This window comes from Amphiprion ocellaris, chromosome 3 (genome assembly GCF_022539595.1).
Source record: "Amphiprion ocellaris isolate individual 3 ecotype Okinawa chromosome 3, ASM2253959v1, whole genome shotgun sequence".
NCBI classification, from domain to species: Eukaryota; Metazoa; Chordata; class Actinopteri; family Pomacentridae; genus Amphiprion; species Amphiprion ocellaris.
Genome location: NC_072768.1, coordinates 27,542,744 through 27,562,810, shown reverse-complemented (window position 1 = coordinate 27,562,810; position 20,067 = coordinate 27,542,744). Strand labels below are relative to the sequence as shown.

At 42.9% G+C, this 20,067-nt stretch overlaps 1 protein-coding gene and 1 long non-coding RNA gene across 3 annotated transcripts in view; one reads left to right on the top strand and one right to left on the bottom strand.

The window, feature by feature from the left end:
• Window positions 1-20,067, top strand: part of grm8b (glutamate receptor, metabotropic 8b) — a 316,080-nt gene that overhangs the window by 278,942 nt on the left and 17,071 nt on the right. The window lies entirely within an intron of this gene.
• LOC129348323 (uncharacterized) lies at window positions 14,841-18,882 on the bottom strand. Its single transcript, XR_008600847.1, has 2 exons — window positions 18,371-18,882; window positions 14,841-17,347 (listed from the first exon to the last, which is right to left on the bottom strand). It is a non-coding gene; the product is annotated as an uncharacterized LOC129348323 (long non-coding RNA).

The following is a 20,067-nucleotide window of genomic DNA, read 5'->3' as shown; positions in this document are numbered from 1 at the left end:
GTTGGGGTTTGGGTGGCGGGTGGGTCCTCATGCCCCAGGCCACCTGGGTTGGTCTTGGCGTGCTGGGGGTGTCGGTAGCTGCTCCCTCTTGTTCTCTGGGTCCATGTGGTTCACGGTGGCCCCGGTGGCTCTCTAGGGGCACCGCCCTGTGGCTCCTATGGCCCGGGAGGAGGGGTGCCCTGTTGGCTTGGCCCTGCCTTGCCGTGACTGCTGTTCTGGGCTTCGGGGTCCTTCACACTTGCATGTTTGATCAAGTCTCGCCAGCTTCTGTCGAGTCCCATTGACAGTGAATGATGCGACCCGCCAGAATGTGCTGAGACTCTCTCCAGAGTCTCTATACTAAACTCATTCTCTTTCTCACTAGTATCCTCTTCCGGCCTATTCTGTTCTATACTGTCAAGACATCCACAATTATGGTGTTCAATACCGTTTGTTTAATTATTTATTTATTGAATGTCTTTTTTGTTGTTGTTGTTGTTTTTCTGTTTTATTGATGGGCACTTAGTAGTTGGGAATAACACACCACCTTACAATCTTTAATTGCAATAGCACCGCCTGTTAGTTTCTATCCCTGTTCGTCCTGTTCGTCCTGTCCAGTCTTTGTTTCCCCTGCGCATCACTGAGGTGTAGCACTGCCCTCCCTGGCTCATAATAGAGAATTCTAATAAAGAATGACTGCTTAGCTTTCAGGGAGAGCTGGTGATGATCACACACATGCACTAAATATTAAAATATTTGGCTGCAAGACTAAAATATGCATTAATCTCATATAATGTTGACACCCCTTTTGTGGAGTTAAACAATGAGAATAAACGCAGACAAATAAAAAAGAAGTGCTTGTAGGTGTTTGGAGTCTTTGAACAGAGCCAGTCCAGCTGTTTACACCTGTCCAGGCTTTGTGCTGACTTAAGTTAATTACTACTAGTTGTAGCTTTATGTACCATACAATGTTCTTAGTCCTGTCATCTAACTTTCCAGAATAAGTATATTTACAAAAAGCACCAGTAATATCAAAAACTGTTCCTTCATGTACACGACTATTCAAAAATTTTGGGGTCACCCATGCCATGTCATGTTTTCCTTGAAAACTCACACTTTTATTCATGTTAACATAATTGCACAAAGGTTTTCTAATCATCAGTTAGCCTTTCAACACAATTAGCTAACAGAATGATGTACCATTAGAACACAGGAGTGATGTTTCCAGGTAGAATAGTCATTTACCACATTAACAATGTCTAGACTGTATTTCTGATAAATTAAATGTTATCTTCATTGGAAAAAAAAACATTTTTAAAAATAAGGACATTTCTAAGTGACCCCAAACTTTTGAACAGGTAGTGTAAATTTGCAGTTAAACGCTGGCGCATTGCTGCAGTTTTCATCTTGCAAACTTGAGGAACATCTGGGGCTCCAAGATGGTGTCAACACGCACAAAGATCCGGCTGTTCAAATTTAACGTCAAGTCAGTCCTACTATATGGAGCACAGACATGGAGGACAACAAAGACCACCATCAGGAAAGTGCAGACGTTCATCAACAACTGCCTGAGAAGGATCCTCCAGATACGCTGGCCTGACACCATGAGCAATGCAGACCTGTGGCAGCGTACCAACCAGCTGCCAACTGAGGATGAGATCCGGCACAGAAGATGGGGATGGATTGGGCACATCCTGAGGAAGCCAGCCAGTAACACCACAAGGCAAGCACTCAAGTGGATCCCCCAAGGGAAGTGGAAGAGAGGAAGGCCAAGAAACACCTGGCAACAAGACCTCGATGCTGACATCAAGAAGATGGGAAAGACCTGGAGACAGCTGGAGAGAGCAACCCAGGACAGATCACTCTGCTGGACTGTTGTCGTGGCCTATGCTCCAGGAGGAGCGATGGGCCTAACTAACTAAACTTGAAGATGGAGGTGTCAAATGTCATGTAACAGATTCACTAACTTAAATAACTCTTTGAGATATATTCAAATAAAGTCTTTACTTTTATTTATCACACTAAAGATCTGAATTTTTCTCTCCCCAGAGGAGATTCTGCATTTTCTAGCAATGTACTGTTGCAGCGACAGAGAATACACTCAGCAGCCACTCTCTGTCATGTCAGCTGATACAGGCAATAAGAGGTAGTGACTTAATAATATAACAAAATTTAGAGAAATTTGCCTCATATGGCTACAATGTAGATAACAGTGTAGGCTGCACACACCTAATGGTAGAAACTACATTTTATGATTAAAATTGCACTCATTAATTTAGAGGCACCATTCCCAGCTTGCCTGAGAAAATTATCAATTTAGACTAAGTCTCAAAGAGACTTTGATGAAAAAGATATTGATCAGTCTGTTTTCTGAAAGTCTTTAGTTCTGATTTCATGGACCTCCAGTTCCCAAAACAAAGAAATACATGGTAGAACCACTGACAATCATACACAAACATTTATTAACCAATACTACACATAACAATAAATAGCAACAGACAGTGAATAAATGAATGAATAAATGCAGATAAACTAATGAACTGTGATTGTCACTGGAAGCAGTTGGTAGGAAGGTGATGAACTTATAAATTGGAAAAACAATTGTAATTTGTAAATTCACCCCTTTAGCAGAAGGAAAATTATACTTGCATAGCCTTTGTACTAAGGAGAAGGAGGCTGCAGGATGTGAAGCTGTGATGATCTGCTGGATAAGTTGGTTCAGGAGTGCAGAGACAAAGAGGCACTTTGGCTGGTTTGCATTGCAAAAGTGTGCTAAACTAAAACATTGAGTCAAAGCTCATAGTTATCAAGAAAATATTCACGCTGTTGCAGTATTTTAAGTTAACTTAAGAAGTCCAACTTTAAGTAAAACATAGAAAAACAAGCCCTAGTTTAAAGTTATTTGTTTCTTTAAGCCATAATAAAAGAAACCAGTTTTGAGTATTTGTTTTAGTTTAACTTTTATGAAAAAGCCTATTTTAAAAACAATATTTTCTAGCCTGATCTTCCCTTTGTTCTTTGTCCTCAAGAGGCTGGTTCTATGCCCAGTTACATTTTTCTAAGACCCCACTTTTCTAAGCGCCCTTTGTTCTACAAGCCACCTTGCATTCCAGTGACTTTCCTCTTCATAGAAAGTTCCATCCATCCATCCATCTTCTACCGCTGGTCCGGGTCGGGTCGCGGGGGCAACAGCTTTAGGAGGGAAGCCCAGACCTCCCTCTCCCCGGCCACATCATCTAGCTCCTCCCGGGGGACCCCAAGGCGTTCCCAGGCCAGCTGAGAGACATAGTCTCTCCAGCGTGTCCTGGGTCTTCCCCGGGGTCTCCTCCCGGTGGGACGTGCCCTAAATACCTCACCAGGGAGGCGTCCTAATTAGATGCCCGAGCCACCTCATTTGGCCCCTCTCTATGCGGAGGAGCAGCGGCTCTACTCTGAGATCCTCCCGGATGGCCGAGCTTCTCACCCTATCTCTAAGGGAGAGCCCAGCCACCCTGCGGAGGAAACTCATTTCAGCCGCTTGTACCCGCGATCTTGTTCTTTCGGTCACTACCCAAAGCTCGTGACAAAAGGTGAAGGTAGGAACGTAGATCGACCGGTAAATTGAGAGCTTCGCCTTTCAGCTCAGCTCCCTCTTTACCACGACGGACCTGTACAGCGCCCGCATTACTGCGGACGCCGCAGCAATCCGCCGGTCGATCTCTTGCTCATTCCTTCCCTCTCTCGTGAACAAGACCCTGAGGTACTTAAACTCCTCCACTTGGGGCAGGACCTCATCCCTGACCCGGAGAGTGCACTCCACCGTTTTCCGGCTGAGGACCATGAACTCGGATTTGGAGGTGCTGATCCTCATCCCAACCGCTTCACACTCAGCTGCGAACCGATCCAGTGAGAGTTGGAGGTCCTGGCATGATGAAGCCAACAGGACCACATCATCCGTGAAAAGCAGTGACGGAATCCTGAGGTCACCAAACCGGACTCCAACACCCTGGCTGCGCCTAGATATTCTGTCCATAAAAATTATGAACAGAATCGGTGACAAAGGGCAGCCCTGGCGGAGTCCAACTCTCACTGGAAACGAGTTCAACTTATTGCTGGAGATGCGGACCAAGCTCTGGCACCGGTCATACAGGGAACGGACAGCCTGTATTAGGTGGTCCGTTACCTCGTACTCCCGGAGCACTCCCTAGAGGATTCCCCGAGGGACACGGTCGAAAGCTTTCTCCAGATCCACAAAACACATGTGGACTGGTTGGGCAAACTCCCATGCACCCTCAAGGACCCTGCTGTAGAGCTGGTCCACAGTTCCACGGCCGGGACGAAAGCCACATTGCTCCTCCTGAATCCGAGGTTCGACTATCCGGTGGACCCTCCTCTCCAGTACCCCTGAGTAGACCTTCCCGGGGAGGCTGAGGAGTGTGATCCCCCTATAGTTGGAACACACCCTCCGGTCCCCCTTTTTGAAAAGAGGGACCACCACCCCGGTCTGCCAATCCAGAGGCACTGCCCCCGATCTGCACGCGATGTTGCAGAGACGTGTCAACCAGGACAGCCCCACAACATCCAGGGCCTTGACGAACTCCGGGTGGATCTCATCCACCCCCGGGGGTGCCACCGAGGAGCTTTTTAACTACCTCGGCGACTTCGACCCCAGAGATGGGAGAATCTACGCCCGAGACCCCAGGCCCTGCTTCTGAATCAGAAGACGTGTCGGTGGGATTGAGGAGGTCTTCGAAGTATTCCTTCCACCGATTCACAAAATCCCGAGTTGAGGTCAGCAGTGCACCATCCCCACTATACACAGTGTTGACAGTGCACCGCTTTCCCCCCCTGAGACGCCGGATGGTGGACCAGAATCTCTTCGAAGCCATCCGGAAGTTGTTTTCCATGGCCTCGCCAAACTCCTCCCATACCCAAGTTTTTGCCTTGGCGACAGCCGCAGCTGCAGCCCGCTTGGCCAGCCGATACCTGTCAGCTGCCTCCGTAGTCCCACAGGCCAAAAAGGCCCGGTGTCCTGGTGCCAAGTGCACATATGGACACCCTTATGCCTGAACATGGTGTTCGTTATGGACAATCTGTGAGGAGCACAGAAGTCCAATAACAGAACACCACTCAGGTTCAGATCGGGGGGGCCGTTCCTCCCAATCACGCCTCTCCAGTTCTCACTGTCATTGCCAACGTGAGTGTTGAAGTCCCCCAGCAGAACTATGGAATCCCCAGAAGGGGCGCTCTCCAGCACCCCCTCCAAGGATTCCAGAAAGGGTGGATACTCCAAACTGCTGTTCGGCCCGTAGGCGCAAACAACAGTAAGGAACCGTCCCCCCCACCCGAAGGCGAAGGGAGGCCACCCTCTCGTCCACCGGGGTAAACCTCAACACACAGTCACCAAGCCGAGGCGCAATGAGTATTGACACCCCTGCTCGGCGCCTCTCACCATTGGCAACTCCAGAGTGGAAGAGAGTGACCCGGGCAAGGGACTCGTGGTTCCAATGTTATTACTCATCATTGGGGTCTTCTGGGCTGCTGTTTGTCTGGTCCCTCACCCAGGACCTTTCTGTCATGGGAGACCCTACCAGGGGCATAAAGCCCCCCAACAACATAGCTCCTGGGATCATTGGGACACGCAAACCCCTCCACCACGATAAGGTCGCAGCCCAGGGAGGGGTCATAGAAAGTTTTATAGCCAAATTCAAATCAGCATCTAACCAATCATGGATGTGTTCCTCCCAAAGGGTGGTGTTGAGCTTCACTGTCCAGGAGAGGTCAGAAGCCAAATACCTTTATAACTTACTCTTAGTTCATTTCTTAAATGTACAAATCCAATAGTTCAATGTTTAGATGATCAGATGTGAAATAACACCGAATAAGTGATTAGAATGATACCAAACACAATATGTTTATCTCATATGGTTCCTGAGATAATAATAAAAGGTTTACACATATGAATAAACTTACAAACTGCAGACTTTAGGCTACATGAAGGTAAATTTATAACATGGCTAAACATACAAGTATATACATTCAATAATACGAAAAATAAGACCTAAGAAATATGTATGCTTAGAGTAAAAAGTCTCTCTCTGCCTTTATGGCTGTGGTCTGTGACAGAGAGAAGGGGGGTGTTTGTGTATCATGTGTGCTGCTCCACAAACACTTAAGATTCAGTGTGTTGTTCTTCCATACTAGTCCTGATCAACCTGGTATCAGAGACTGAGTCCAGATCGTCACTCCGGTGATGCTGCATTTCCTGAATGTTCTGATTTATAAGCTGTTCAATTCATTCCTGCATACCAAGTCGTTTGTGTTAGGTAGGGTGATCAGAAGGTCACCACAAAAAATGAAAATTCTCTTCTCCAGTGGTGTGGTTTTCCTTACAGTTGACGTTATATGACACTTACCAGATGGAGGTGGAGGTAGGAGGCATCCTGTTGTCTCCAAGAGAGCCGTGAGTGGTCCTTTATTCGTAAACATCTGATCAGCAGATGTTCCATTTAGATGCAAGTTTTGGGTTAGCTGTCTTCTGAAAAGGTTTCTCACCAAATTTACAGCTGTGAGAAAGGGTCTCTGGATTTTCTGTGTGTTGCTCTGGAATGTTGTACTCCTTAGTATGCTACAATGACATAAAATTAAAGGTTTTATGAAACACTGCTCTGACACAGAGCATGCATTGATCTGTGTCTGTTGTACATCTTCATTTGTACTTGAAATTTCCAGGAGGTTGTACTTGTGTGACCACAGAACCATCCAGTCGATAACGAGAGACTTTCTGTCATCACTATAATTTACTCATCACAGCCGTTTATCTCTCCGTCAGGTGCTCAGCACATTATTTATCAAGCTCAGTATCTATGTGCAGAGTGAAAAACTCTGTTCAGTAAAATATTCACTTTCTGGTTTGAAAGTTTCTCAACAGTCCGATCAAACACACTGTTTGATCAAACATACTGAACAGTGTCTTTGATTAATTGTCTCACTCTTTCTGTTCAGTCCCAAACTTCCCAAACTGGCAGCTCTTAAAATGGAGGTCTTCACAGTTGGACTTGTTCCACACTGGACCTGTGGAAACCTTCCTAAACCTAAAAAAAAACTAACTGATCTGAGAGGAACTTGAGGATGATCAGACTGTCGATCAGCAATGTAGGAACCTGAACTAATCAGGTGAATTTTTAGGTCAGCCTGTTTATCTGGAGCAGGACTCTCACTAGCGGACATTTACAGTAGCCGCAGCAGCCGGCTGTCTGCTGGCCACAACTCTGACCGACACTGGGAAAAGTCAGAGAATGACTAATAACCACATCAGAGGGTCTGGGCCCTGAACGCAGCATTGACTGCCCCAGGCGATTTCACATTCACAGGCAGGTAGACAAAGAGGAATCAGGGCTGCTGGGAGAGAGTCATGCTGCCTTCGTGCATAACAAACCAGGCTTTGAAATTCAGCCGGAGGATCCAAGAGAAGATTAGCATGCAGCTTCCACCCACAGCAGCTCCTCCAGGGAATCCAGCTCCTCTGACCTCAAATGATGAGGTACTTTATCATATTAATATGCTAATGGTGCTATAATTAGTGTTATTATCACTGTCTACAGCTACTTCACACTGTTAGGTTTCATGAGAATCACACAGAAACACCATGTGCATTTAATATATCCAGAAGCAGTAACCCCCAGGTTTTGTGTTCAAGAAAAATGACATGTGAAGACCACAGAGAGAAAAAAAACAAAAATAAAACTTGAGGTTATAAGGTGCATGCTTTACTCATTTTATGGAGCAAGGATTGAAGTTTCCACCAGTTTTGGGTGCTAAGCTATGCAAAGTGTGTTCCACACAGACAAAGAGAGATGAAGCTGATTCTTCTGAATCATCTAAGTATAAAGAGTACACCAGAAAGTTGGACTGTTCCTGTAAGGTACATGCTCTTGATATTTGGAGTATTGAATGAATGAAAATGAGTTAGAGTACAGTCTATATTCACCACCGTAACTACTAACTGGATCATTCCATAACTGGAGGACATTTTACGTCCTACCCAAATTTTTAACTAATCCATGTAGAAAATATTAAAACACGCAGTTGGGAAATGTACTTGTCCTGAGACTAAATCTAAAAAAAAAAAATAAAAAATAGGAGAAACAAATATTTTAAAATATTTTTTAAAACATCAAATAAGTCTGGAGTTTTTTAATCAACATAATATTTTAAATTATTATGTATGTGTGTCCCATAACAACCCTGTTTCCATAACCTTTTTTTTGGTAGAAGAAGAAGAAAACAGTGAATCTGTCCTGATCCCTGTCCCAGCTCCCATCTTTCTCCCTCATTCTCCCTCTTTTTCTTTATTTCTCCCTGCCTCTATATCTGTCTCTTGATCTGTCTGTCCTTCTCTCTCATGATCTTCTCTGCTCTGCTGCTTGTTGGTACCTCCCTCTTCTTGCTGCGCTCCTGGCTGCTAGTAATCAGCGCTGATGGCGAAGCAGCTGCTGCACCAGCACACTTGCATCCAATCACCAGCAGCAATAAAGGCAAGCTGTGGACTTCACTTATCGCCAGATCGTAGCGTTAGCTACCTGTGTACCTCCTGCCAGTCGCTCTGTCCACTACCTCCCTGCTGAGCCGCTGTCGCCGGCTCTGTCCAAGACTCCAGACCACGCTTGCACTCTAAATTGTCCGTAGGTGTGAATGCAAGAGTGATAATTTGTCTCTATATGTAGCCCTGTAATAGACTGGTGACCTGTCCAGGGTGTCCCCTGCCTTCATCCAAAGCCCTATGTCACCTGGGATAGACTCCGTCCTCTCTACGACTCCAATGAGGATTAAGCAGTGTATAGATAATGGATGGATGGAAGCTTAAGATTATTTTCACAATTTATTTTCCCAACAGAACAATGCATTATACACAATTGATATGTTTACAGACCACCAGAAAGCTGTAAATCCAATGATTCTTGCTGCTTTTACATTTTTTTGCTTTGATGAAAAGCTCACATTTCTTGGTAGAAGTCTGATTTTAAGGTGGCGTTTACTCCATTTTTTCTAGTACCAGTGGACAGCTTTTAATAGGTCATGGTAACATGTGCATTGCATCTACAGTATGTTCTCAATTATTCATACCAGTTTAACACAACTCTAATAGGTAAAGCAGTGCCCAGCATGGCATTTTGCAATATTTATGGGGTCACTTAGTCAAGTCTCAACTGAAGTCTAGTCTCCAAGAAGTCAGGTCTGAAAAGCAAATGACAAGAGTTCTTATTTTGTAACTGGACTCAGAAATTTGAAGGTTGTATGTCTACTTTCATTTGTGTCACATTAACACTACAATTAATGCACAACCCATTGTTTTCCTTGTAGAATTTCTTAATATATGTTTGTAAGGGTTAAACAGTTTCTCCACCAATTTTAACTGTAAGATTATTAATAATGTTTCTCCACCAATGTATAAAATGTAGAATAAATGTTTGCTTAAATGGGGTTTAGAGTTTTATGAATTATTACATAGTCTATCTGATATTCGACCAGCGAAGTATTTAGATTAGACAAATATCATAATGCAGCAGATGAAACATTTCTTGTTGTGCTGTCAAGAAGAGCTTCAGAAATTGTAAGGGGAATTATTTAGCTTGACTGGTTATGTATAAAATTGAGGTAGCTGGAATCTATACAAGTTAGGGACCAAAATGTGAACCACAAAACAATTGAGGTATTGTGCTGTTTGGCATATTGTAAGTGCGATGCTTTGTGGCATTTGCGTAGTAACGGCTTTCTCCTGGCAACTTGACCATGCAGCCCATTTTTGTTCAAGTGCCTCCTTATTGTGCATCTTGAAACAGCCACAACAGTTTTTTTCAGAGACTCCTGTATTTCAGCTGAAGTTATTTGTGGGTTTTTCTTTGCATCCCGAGCAATTTTTCGGGCAGCTATGGCTGAAATTTTTGTTGGTCTACCTGACCGTGGTTTGGTTTCAACAGAACCCCTCAGTTTCCACTTCTTAATTAATGTTTGAACACTGCTGATAGGCATTTTCAGATCCTTGGATATCTTTTTATATCCCTTTCCTCTTTTATACAGTTCAATTACCTTCTCCCGCGGATCCTTTGACAATTCTTTTGCTTTCCCCATGATTTAGAAGCCAGAAACTTCAGTGCAGCACTGGATGAAAGATGAAGGGCCTGTCAAGAGCCCAGAAACTCACTGACCTTTTATACACACACACTGATTACAAGCAAATAGATCACAGGTGAGGATGGTTACCTTTAGTAGCCATTCAAACCTGTTTGTTTCAACTTGTGTGCCTGTTATCAGGCCAAACCTCCAGGGTATGTAAACTTTTGATCAGGGCCATTTGGGTACTTTCTATTGTCACTATAATTTAAAAAGAATAAACAGTTGTTTGATAATAAAAAAAAAAACTATAGCACAACACTAACCATGAGTGAAAGAAAGGTTTTTGTGTTATCATTCATATTCTCTGAAAAATGGCCAAGAAATCATAAATTCTGCCAGGGTATGTAAACTTATGAGCACAATTGTATGTGGATTACGGACTGTGAGGTGAAACGGTACCACTCAAAAAGAAAATTGTCCGGAAATGCGAGAACATCTATGCGCGGTCTGATAACAATCTCCTGACGAATATTTAATTCTCTGCACAGTAATGCTGCTCCTTCATCTACTGGATCGTTCATAGAAGGACATGCCATTTATAGACGGCAGAACTAGACTTTGCCAAAACTTGCCAGCTGATTGAATGAATGAGGAAATCAAATAGCGTGTGTGGCTGAAAGAGGGCAGAGACAGAGAGAAACTCAAGTTTTACTGAGAAAAACCTGGTTCTGACCAGATTAGATTCATAGAGTCTGTTACTACGGTAACTGACCGAGAGCTTAAGTTACCTCTCTTTGTGAAACAGGCTAGAGTTACCCCTCTTTCTCTAGTTTGAGTTACCTCCTTTTGTGAAATGGAAAACTCTGAGTTTCCCTCATTTCAGGGTTAACAAACTCAGAGTTTTCACTAAACCTGCTTCGTGAAACGGACCCCTGGAGGTCTGTGTAGGGGAATCCTTTAAAGTCTGGTCTGGTGCTCTCCTGCTGATTTGTCACTTTGCATCCTCGTACCAGATCTGGAAAGCGTCTTGCTTGCAGTGGTTTGGGGTCTCGGCTCCACTGATCAAAGCGAGCTCCGTCTCCAACCTGTGGCTGTGAAGGTGTTAAACCCAGAGCAGGAAGGGGGCAGACAAAAATGTGCTCTTGTCCTGTTCCACTGTGTAATAATGGCTGGTGGATCCAACATCCCCGAGCAACAAAAACAATGGATGAAATTTTTACGTTTTTTTTAATCTTGCAGACATGGGCTTCCATAGAAGTGTCTTACCTTTGTGCAAACAAAAACAATTACCAAAATAGCAGAATTCAACAATTGTTTGAACAGGACACTGTAAATCTTGTCTATTAACTGTAAGTCTCAACCAGAGTCCACATAATGTACCCCGACAGCCACTGAGCCTCAGAGCTCACTGAGATGTTGTTTTTTGTTTGATGAACAACAAAAAACCTGCTGTTTATGCCATTTCACTGCTGCCAATTTATCCTTTTTCTTTTAAAAGAAGAAAAAACTCCGCGTGTGAGCAGTGATTAGCTTTGCTCTGCTGCTTATTTTCTTCACAAGCCTCAGACTTTTGGAAAGGAAGTCAATACCAACCGCAGTGTTATTGCTGCCATTCATAGCTGCTGTTTAACCTTCCTGTTGTCCTCCTTTACGGGCACCAAAAATATTGTTTCCTTGTCTGAAAAAAAAAATCCAAAAATTCAGCAAAAAAATTTCCCAAATTTCAGAAAATTTGCAAAACCTTCAGGAAGAAAATTCCAATAATTCCTTAAAAGTTTCACTTAAAAGTTTCATTTAAAAAAAAATCCCCCAAATGTGACAATAAACTTCTTGTAAATATTTTCAAAAAATGAGTAAAAATCTTCCAAAAAATCCTAAAAATATCTAAAATGATTACATATATATCAGTAAAACTTCTAACATTTTCTTTAAGAACATTCATATAAAAATCAACCAAAATCCAGCAAATTTCGCTGGATCTTCGTTGATTTTTTTGTAAATGTTCTTAAGAAATATTTTTAACATTTCTTTTTTCCACCAAAAAATGTTCAAAGATTTCCCAAAAATGTTGAAAATGTGGACATCAGAAGTTTCACTGCAAAAATATTTATTTTTTTCCACATTTTCAAACGGGTCAGTTTTGACCCACGGGACAACACAAGGGTTAAGCAATGTTGTTGGTGTTTTTTGTTTTTTCTATGAGGCAAAAAGCTGCTTTGTGCTGAAAGAAGAGAACATATTACCAGTTAACAGCAGAGAGAGAATGAGCTGAATCCTACTGGATTTACTGTTAAATACCTCCAATTAGAGATTTTCTTCCTTGTGTAGTTGTCCGCTGCAAGGTACTGAAAGGGATTATAGTGTATTCTGTATTTACAAAACTATAGCTACAAATGATCAAATTGTGGATCATATAGACATTTAAACACAAAATTTCTAAACTGTTCAACAAGCAGGCCCTTTTCAGTATTGGCCAATGAATGCTCCAAAATGATTCTGATCTGTTTTATGGGGGCTGTAATTATCTTTGAAAGAAAAGCAGTTATTTTTTCCAATGAAGATAACATCAAATGAATCACAAATCCGGTGTAGACATTGTTAATGTGGTAAATGACTATTCTAGGTGGAAATGGCTGATTTATAATGGAATATCTACTTAGGGGTACAGATGCCCATTTCCAAGACCATCACTCCTGTGTTCTAATGGTACATTCTGTTAGACAATCATGTCGAAAGGCTAATTGATGATTAGAAATGTCACAGGCTGGGCTCAGCCCTGCCCCTCTTTCGTCACCGTTCCCCTGCCGGTGTGTCGCCGGTCTGTGGGGCTCTCTGCAGCTGCAGATCAGTGGATTGGTGGCAGCTGCAGGAGCCCCACACCTGTAGCCCATTTCCATCGGCTGCTATAAAGACTGGCTTCACACGGCAGGGGACGGCGAATTGTACTGCTCAGTGCCTGGACAAGGTTCGAGACCCTCAGCCCCGAGAAGCCCAACAGCCGCCGGAGCAACCTGCATCCTTCCCCTGTCATCCTTTGTGAAGGACTGACCAGTAGTGGTGATTTGTATTACCACTGCTTCTATATGTATAAGCTGCCAGTTCAGGCTGCCTCTCTAGTTAGTCTCCTCCAACAAATGGACTCCAACTTGGACTGCACCTGGTGATGGTATTTGTTATCTCATCACTAGTGGACTCTATGGCATCTGTGTTCTGCTCTGCAGCCTCAGTAAGCTTGGCGTAGCAGCAAGGTCCAGGGGCCTCATTTATAAAACATTGCGTAGGATCCACACTAAAAGTTTGACTACGCCGAAAACCTGAAATAGGCGTACGCCAAAAAATATCCTGATTTATAAAACCGTGCGTACGCACAACTGCACGCAATTTCCCATTTATAAATCACACTCCAGCAGGAAGATTGCGTAGGTGGATCCACCTCACATCCCGCCCACGACACACCCACATTTTACCATGAATGGTCAATGCAAAGTAACTCATGAATGTATTTCCATATAAACAAGCTGCTGATCCATGGCATTTTACGCTCAGTCATGGCAGAAAAAAGAAAAGGAAATTTTTCGGAGACCAAGACAGAGGTGCTTGTGGATGAGGTGGAGGCCAGTAAGAGTATTTTGTTTGGTGGTCATAGTAGTGGCATCACTAACAAAAGAAAAGGCACCGAGTGGCAGCAAGTTGTCACCTCTGTCAACAGTGTGAGTTCCACAGAGAGAACTGTGGCAGAGGTGAAAAAGAAGTGGTCTGATTTGAAGGTGGAGGCCAAGAAGAGAGTGACATGCCATCGCCAAAGCGTGTCTGCTACAGGTGGGGGTAGGGGCAAACCCGAGTCCACACCGCTGGACAGCAGGATAGCATCCATCCTCGGGACGGCCAGCGGGTGTGGAATCGTGTCAGAGAAGGAAGGAGACACAGATTTGGCAGAGCCCACAGAGGAGACCGGTAAAGTACAGTTTTATCTGTTTATTAAATATTTAAATGGACTTGTAAAAAGGCAGTGGACTTATGCTTTTTGTCCTCCGTCACTCTAGAGTTGGAAACGCTGGCTGACGAGGAGGTTCCGACCACAGCGTGTCCTGTCAGCGTGGATGAAGCCTGGCTGTCCCCAGTACATCTCGAGACCATGGCACACCCAGAAGTGGTCGGATCCTGACAGACAGAGTCCTACAATCACAAAGGGACACCATCGGTGCCATAAATGAAGTGCGGGATGAGCTCCAGCAAATACGCACCGTAATGAACAACATGTGTGAGGTCCTGTCTGACATTGCCGCCTCTATTAAAGATCTTGTTAAAAAAAAATGAAACGTACTTTCGGTCTTTTTACAAACCCTGCATAACACCCCGGCTCTACAAGTGTAATATGTGATGACAATAAAGGTTTGGGATAAATCTGGCTTCAATTCACCACCCCACCGTCTGGCACTGCCGTTCCCTCCGTCTCCAAAATGTCCCTAAGCAAGCATCAATTTTGGCGCAGCGGTGCGCAAATTCTCACGCCAAGTTTATTTTTATAAATCACAACCTTTGCGTTGGAAGTGGCGTACGTAACTTTCTAGCCCCGTTTTGTGCATACGCAAGCTTTATAAATGAGGCCCCAGTTCTCTGCTGTAGGTTGGGTATTGCATCTTTGTTTTTCGAGATGATGGTCCTTGTCAACCTGAGAACTCCAGCATAAAACAATACATTATTGCAGCTGAGTTTGAAGCAACTGGAATGAAAGACATCACCTCCAAGACTGAGGCAGTGATACCCTGTTGTGATATCAATCAATCTTTATTGGTCATTGCACATTTTCATATACAGCGAAATTTCATTTATATGGTAGATTCCCCTCCATAGAAGTTGGATTGAGCAGGGTCTTGTCCATGACTACAAATAAAATGGATCATCATGTGGAGTGGTGTGAAGTCAGCACTGGTATTGGATTCTGAATGCAAAACTCTGGACTCAAGGGCTTCAACCCAACCCTCAACTACACTAACAATCAAAAGTTAGGACACACCTTCTCATTCAATGGTTTTTATTCATTTTATACATTGGAGAGTAATACTGATGACATCAAAACTATAAAAGAACATATGGAATTATGTTGTAAACAAAAAAGTGTTCATCTTCAGTATTAATCTACAATGTAGAAAATAATACAATTAAATAAAAAGCATTGAATGAGAAGGCGTGTCCAAACTTTTGACTGGTAGTGTATACCCATGACCTTTGCTTGATCAACCTGAGCCAACAGTTCTGAGCTTTAAGCCCTTTTGCTTTGATCAGGCAGAAAGGTGGCGTTCAGGTCACAGAGACAGACAACTGAACACACAAGTCATCATTAGCCTTCACCTTAAATCTCCCTATTCCACTTTTTTGTGGCTTCTTCATTCCATCAGACATATCTCTTGAAAAGAATTCAAATAATAATGCATACTCCACCACTGCAAACAAACTACCAATTAAAAAAAAGTGTGGAAAGGTAAAATTGTCAGAGGCTTACATTCTTCACTACTACTATTCTGCCACTCGAAGTTTTATATTTCATTATTCGAGAGTTAACTTTGTCTTTTATTTTACACATAAGAATGTTCAAGCCTCTTGTAGGACCATGCTTTTGTTGTATTTTCAGTTGCTGTTTACCCTTATCTAAAGTTGTTTAAATCAATCCAACTGGACTTTAAGAAAGTTCCTTGAAGACATTTCACCTCTCATCCAAGAGGCTTCTTCAGTTCTGGTGGTGGTTGATGTTGCCTCAGCTTATAACCTCTGTGAGGTGTGGTCAGTGCTATTCACATTCCGACGACCATTGCCAAGACCCACCTGGCTCCTCAACAATGGTCGTTGGGAGCCAGGGAGTGACAAAGGGGGTCATTGAAATGCAAGTTTCACCAAGCTCTTGAATGGTGGTCATGAGCCACGTGGACATTTGAGTGTGGACCAAAGTTGTGAACAGACCAGTCTTTATGGCTGATCATTCCTCCTGCATCCAAGACACTGGCAAAAATAAGTAACTGTAGACTTGATGTCTAATTTATCCTAAACCTTGAGCTGATAGCTGGGAAAATAAATGTATTTACCTTCCACAGAGGCTTCCTCGAAGTAAAAAAAATGTTATTTTTTGCACAACTCTGCACTGCAATGCAAATTTTATGTATTACATTATGTGAAACTAGATACAGTATGTGTAAGGTGATACTTTTTTACTGACAGTAACTGAGCCTATCCCAGCTGATATGAGGCAAGGGGCAGGGTGCACCCAAGACAGGTTGCCAGTTCAACCTGCAAACATATTATCTTCCTGTTTTTCTTTGACTTCACAACAAAAGGGACTTTGGTTGTATATGAGTCAGCCTTTCAGTGCTTCCTTACCTTTCTCCTTCAATCTTTCCTACATCATGTTATCAGATTCTTCTGACCTTCAAACTGTTCGTGTTGTTGGTTTGTATTGGAGAGGCCATATAAATCACTTCGGAGCCATTTTTTCCTCTCTCTCAGGCCCACAAAATGATTTTATGCTTGAGTGTCTGTTATACATTTTCAGAACGACTCCTTGATGTGTCGCTAGAATCACCGCCATTGTTGTTTTGGGCTCTTGGGGAGGGATCTCACCATCTGTCGCTGTCGTTTCATTCCTCCTTTCTCCTTCCTCGGTCCCGGTGACTGAACACAGTCCTGCCGAGGAATTCCCCACTGCCAGTTTGACACTTAGTCAGAGGTCCATTAACTCGGGCCTTGGCTTTCAGGAGATGGTTGCCATGGCATTGTGGGTGGTCTCCAAGTCATGGGAAGTGGTAGGTGGTGTTGTGTGTTTTGTGAGTGCAGGTGTGTTGTGAGAGATGCTGGAGGGCGGGTAGAGGAAACAGTTTTTGTGTTGTCTTGTTTAGCTCAGCATGGTGTGTACGTGTGTGTTGTTGAGCGAGCTTCAAACAGGCTGTTCTCTATGACAACCTGAGCTGAGTAGATGTTTTTTCCTGTGCAGCAGTTGGTTTTCACCCCAAAACAAGTTTTGTCAGCATCAGTCGAGGTGTCGAGAGAATACAAACAATACTTTAATGCTTCCTGTCACAACAGAGGGCGCACAGATGCTCCCATTCTTGTTTTCATAATTTTTCCCACACTGTTCAGTGGATGAGGCTGTGCCTCATTTTGGCTCTGTTGCTACAGTTAAAGAGAATCTGTTGCAGTTCCACCTGGTGTCATGATGTCCTCCAGCTCTGCGACCGTAGCATCGCTTCTTATTTTTTGCTGCAGCAGCTCATATCTCTGCAGCCTGAAATTCAATTGTGAACGCACAAAAATCATCATATTTTGATACACAATGTGAAATGAAGGTTCATTGCTACAATTAATCAGTAGATTTTTATACACACAATAAAATTGCTTTTCTTGTTTGTTTCTTTCACCTCCTCTAAAGTTTGTTGGGCACCAGAAGGAATGCTGCAGTTTTTCCTTTGACTTAAATTCTTCCTCCAGTAAAAGGAAAAGGTCAGGTGATGTGCCATGTTTTCAGATATGCCTTCTGTACCCTCTTTAGGATAATTCAGGACCAGCTCTCCATCTCTGGGGTCAGATTCTATCTGCCTATTAGTGATTTACCTAACAGAATTCAGCAGAATGATTAAGCTGGTGTCGAGGAATACTTGCCTAGGTTCTTACTGTCTACTTCCAAACATTTTACCCCTCTTACCAGAGTAAGAGGGGTAAAGTCATTTATATCGTAGGAGAACCCCTGTGGGTAGTTAATCAACGGAGTAAATCCTGCAAATCCAAAGGGCAAAGAACTGCTGACGAGAGCCCGCTCGGCCTCGGCCGCTACGACCTCGCTAAAGTAGCCTTAGTAGCAGAGCTACCTATCAGTCATGTCTGTTAACGACAGCTTTCCTCTTTTGTCTGTTTGCACTTGGTGATTTTCCTAGGTTAGTTTTGGAGATTAGGAATAGAAAACCTCAGGGGTAAGATTTAAAGTAACTGTTAGGACTAAAGCAACCTATAGGAACCTATAGGATCTAGTGCACACAATTAACTTAACTTTTTACTAGTATGTGGAGTAATGAGTTTGAAGGAATACATAAATCTTCCCTTTAAATGCAATATAGCGTTTCATTGAATAAATTCAGCAAGGGCATAGCATCAGCTCTTGATTAGGCAGTATATCAATCATAATCAAAGTTAATCAATAATAACTAAAAACTATTAAAACTAAGCTTTTCTAAGAAATTTTCTCTAAATAGTATAATTCGGGAGACAGAGAGGACGGGCAGCTTGGCCTTAGCTGCCACGTCCGGTGTCTAACCTGCGTCTGGACGAACTCAGCAATGGATCTGGAAACCCCGTACAAAGTCTCTTTCAGTCCAAAAAGTGTCCTTCCTCAGCAAGGGGAGTAGAAAAAGTCCCAAAAACCCAATCTTGGCCGTGCAGATGTCTTCAGAAGCAGAGGCTGGAACAGTGGTAAGAAAACCCAGATAACCCAGGCAGACGAGTTGTGGTGGAAAGTCCCTGACTCTCCCGTCTCTCTGGGTGAGAGCAACTCCCAGCTGCCGTCTCCGTTGCCTTCTTCTTCTTCTTGGGTACAGCGGCTGTTCTTCTCTCTTACTCTTCTTAGTGAAACTGCAGACTGACTGGAACTTTCTTCATCAGCAGAGCTTGGTCTTCTTTTCTTGAACAAAGTCCGAAAAACTTTGCATCCAACGATGTCCTCAAAGAACTCTGGTAGGCTTAACCCCGTGTTAGGCCCGTGGAAAGCTCCAAGAAACTCCCCGACAACTCCGAATGCAGTGTCTCTGTCTCCCCCTTTTATACTGTCATCTCCTAATACACACACATTATCTGAACGCTCAGTTGCTCAACTTATTAGACTCACACTGGTTATACAGATATACATCTCTAATACACACTCAGTGATTGCACTTTGATTACATTACATTTCAGGATGATTACACATGTTGTACACACACACACATTAGTGTGATTCATCTTGACTCATTGATCAACACAAGTACTTCTTATAACCATATTTGGGACTGTATCCTGAACAAGTATTTCCAATGACCATAACTGGAACTGTATCCTGCAAAAGGTCATTGTCCTGCAGTAGCCAAGAGTACTTCCTATGACCACATTTGGAACTGTATCCTGCGGAGGTCATTGCCCTGCAGAAGCCAAGCATTTCTCAATATTGGCCAACACTTTAGTTCTCTTTCTTGTAGGTGCGCAGTTAGAAATCAACTTCTTCTTTTTAGACACAGTACTTGTTACTTATAATCACTTCTTTCAATCATTACATTCTCTTAAGATCATACAACTTATTTCATTGTGAACATTTAAATCATCTTATGAAAAATTACTTATTTAAATCACACACACTTATCTGTTACTTTAAAAACTTCAGCATTTCAGAATATATATCAGCCTGTGAAAATCATTGCTTGCATAAGCATAATCATGTGGTTACCTTATGTAGTTTCTCTTGTAGGTCTTTATTAGTCTGCTTTTATTAATCTGCTTATGACCTTTAGTACCTCCGGGTTGGTTGCTTCTGGGATCTCAAAAGTAGGACCCACTTGACAGCCATCAACAAAAAATTTGAACCAGCTCCAGTACAACTGCAAACACAACACAAATGGGGGAAGTTGTTTTCAAAACCATGAAAAAATTATGTAAAAACTCTTGAATAAATGAATGAATGAATTTATTTCGGACATGTGAAGGGGGAAAAAAGCCACAAAAACAAATCAAAATATTCAAAACAGCAACAAAACAAAACAAGAAAAGCACTAAGAGAGTGCAGTACTCCATCACGACATTGTCAAAATTGCAACATTTTAGAAATGCAGAATTTGTTCATTGATGATCAGAAATCACTGCAACATAGAATGTGGCCATTTAATATAGATGTACCCACAAACAAAATGGACCTTGCACTGACTACAGGCATGTCTTATGCATGTGTACATTATGTACGGATATCAAATTGCGCGCCTAAGTATGTAG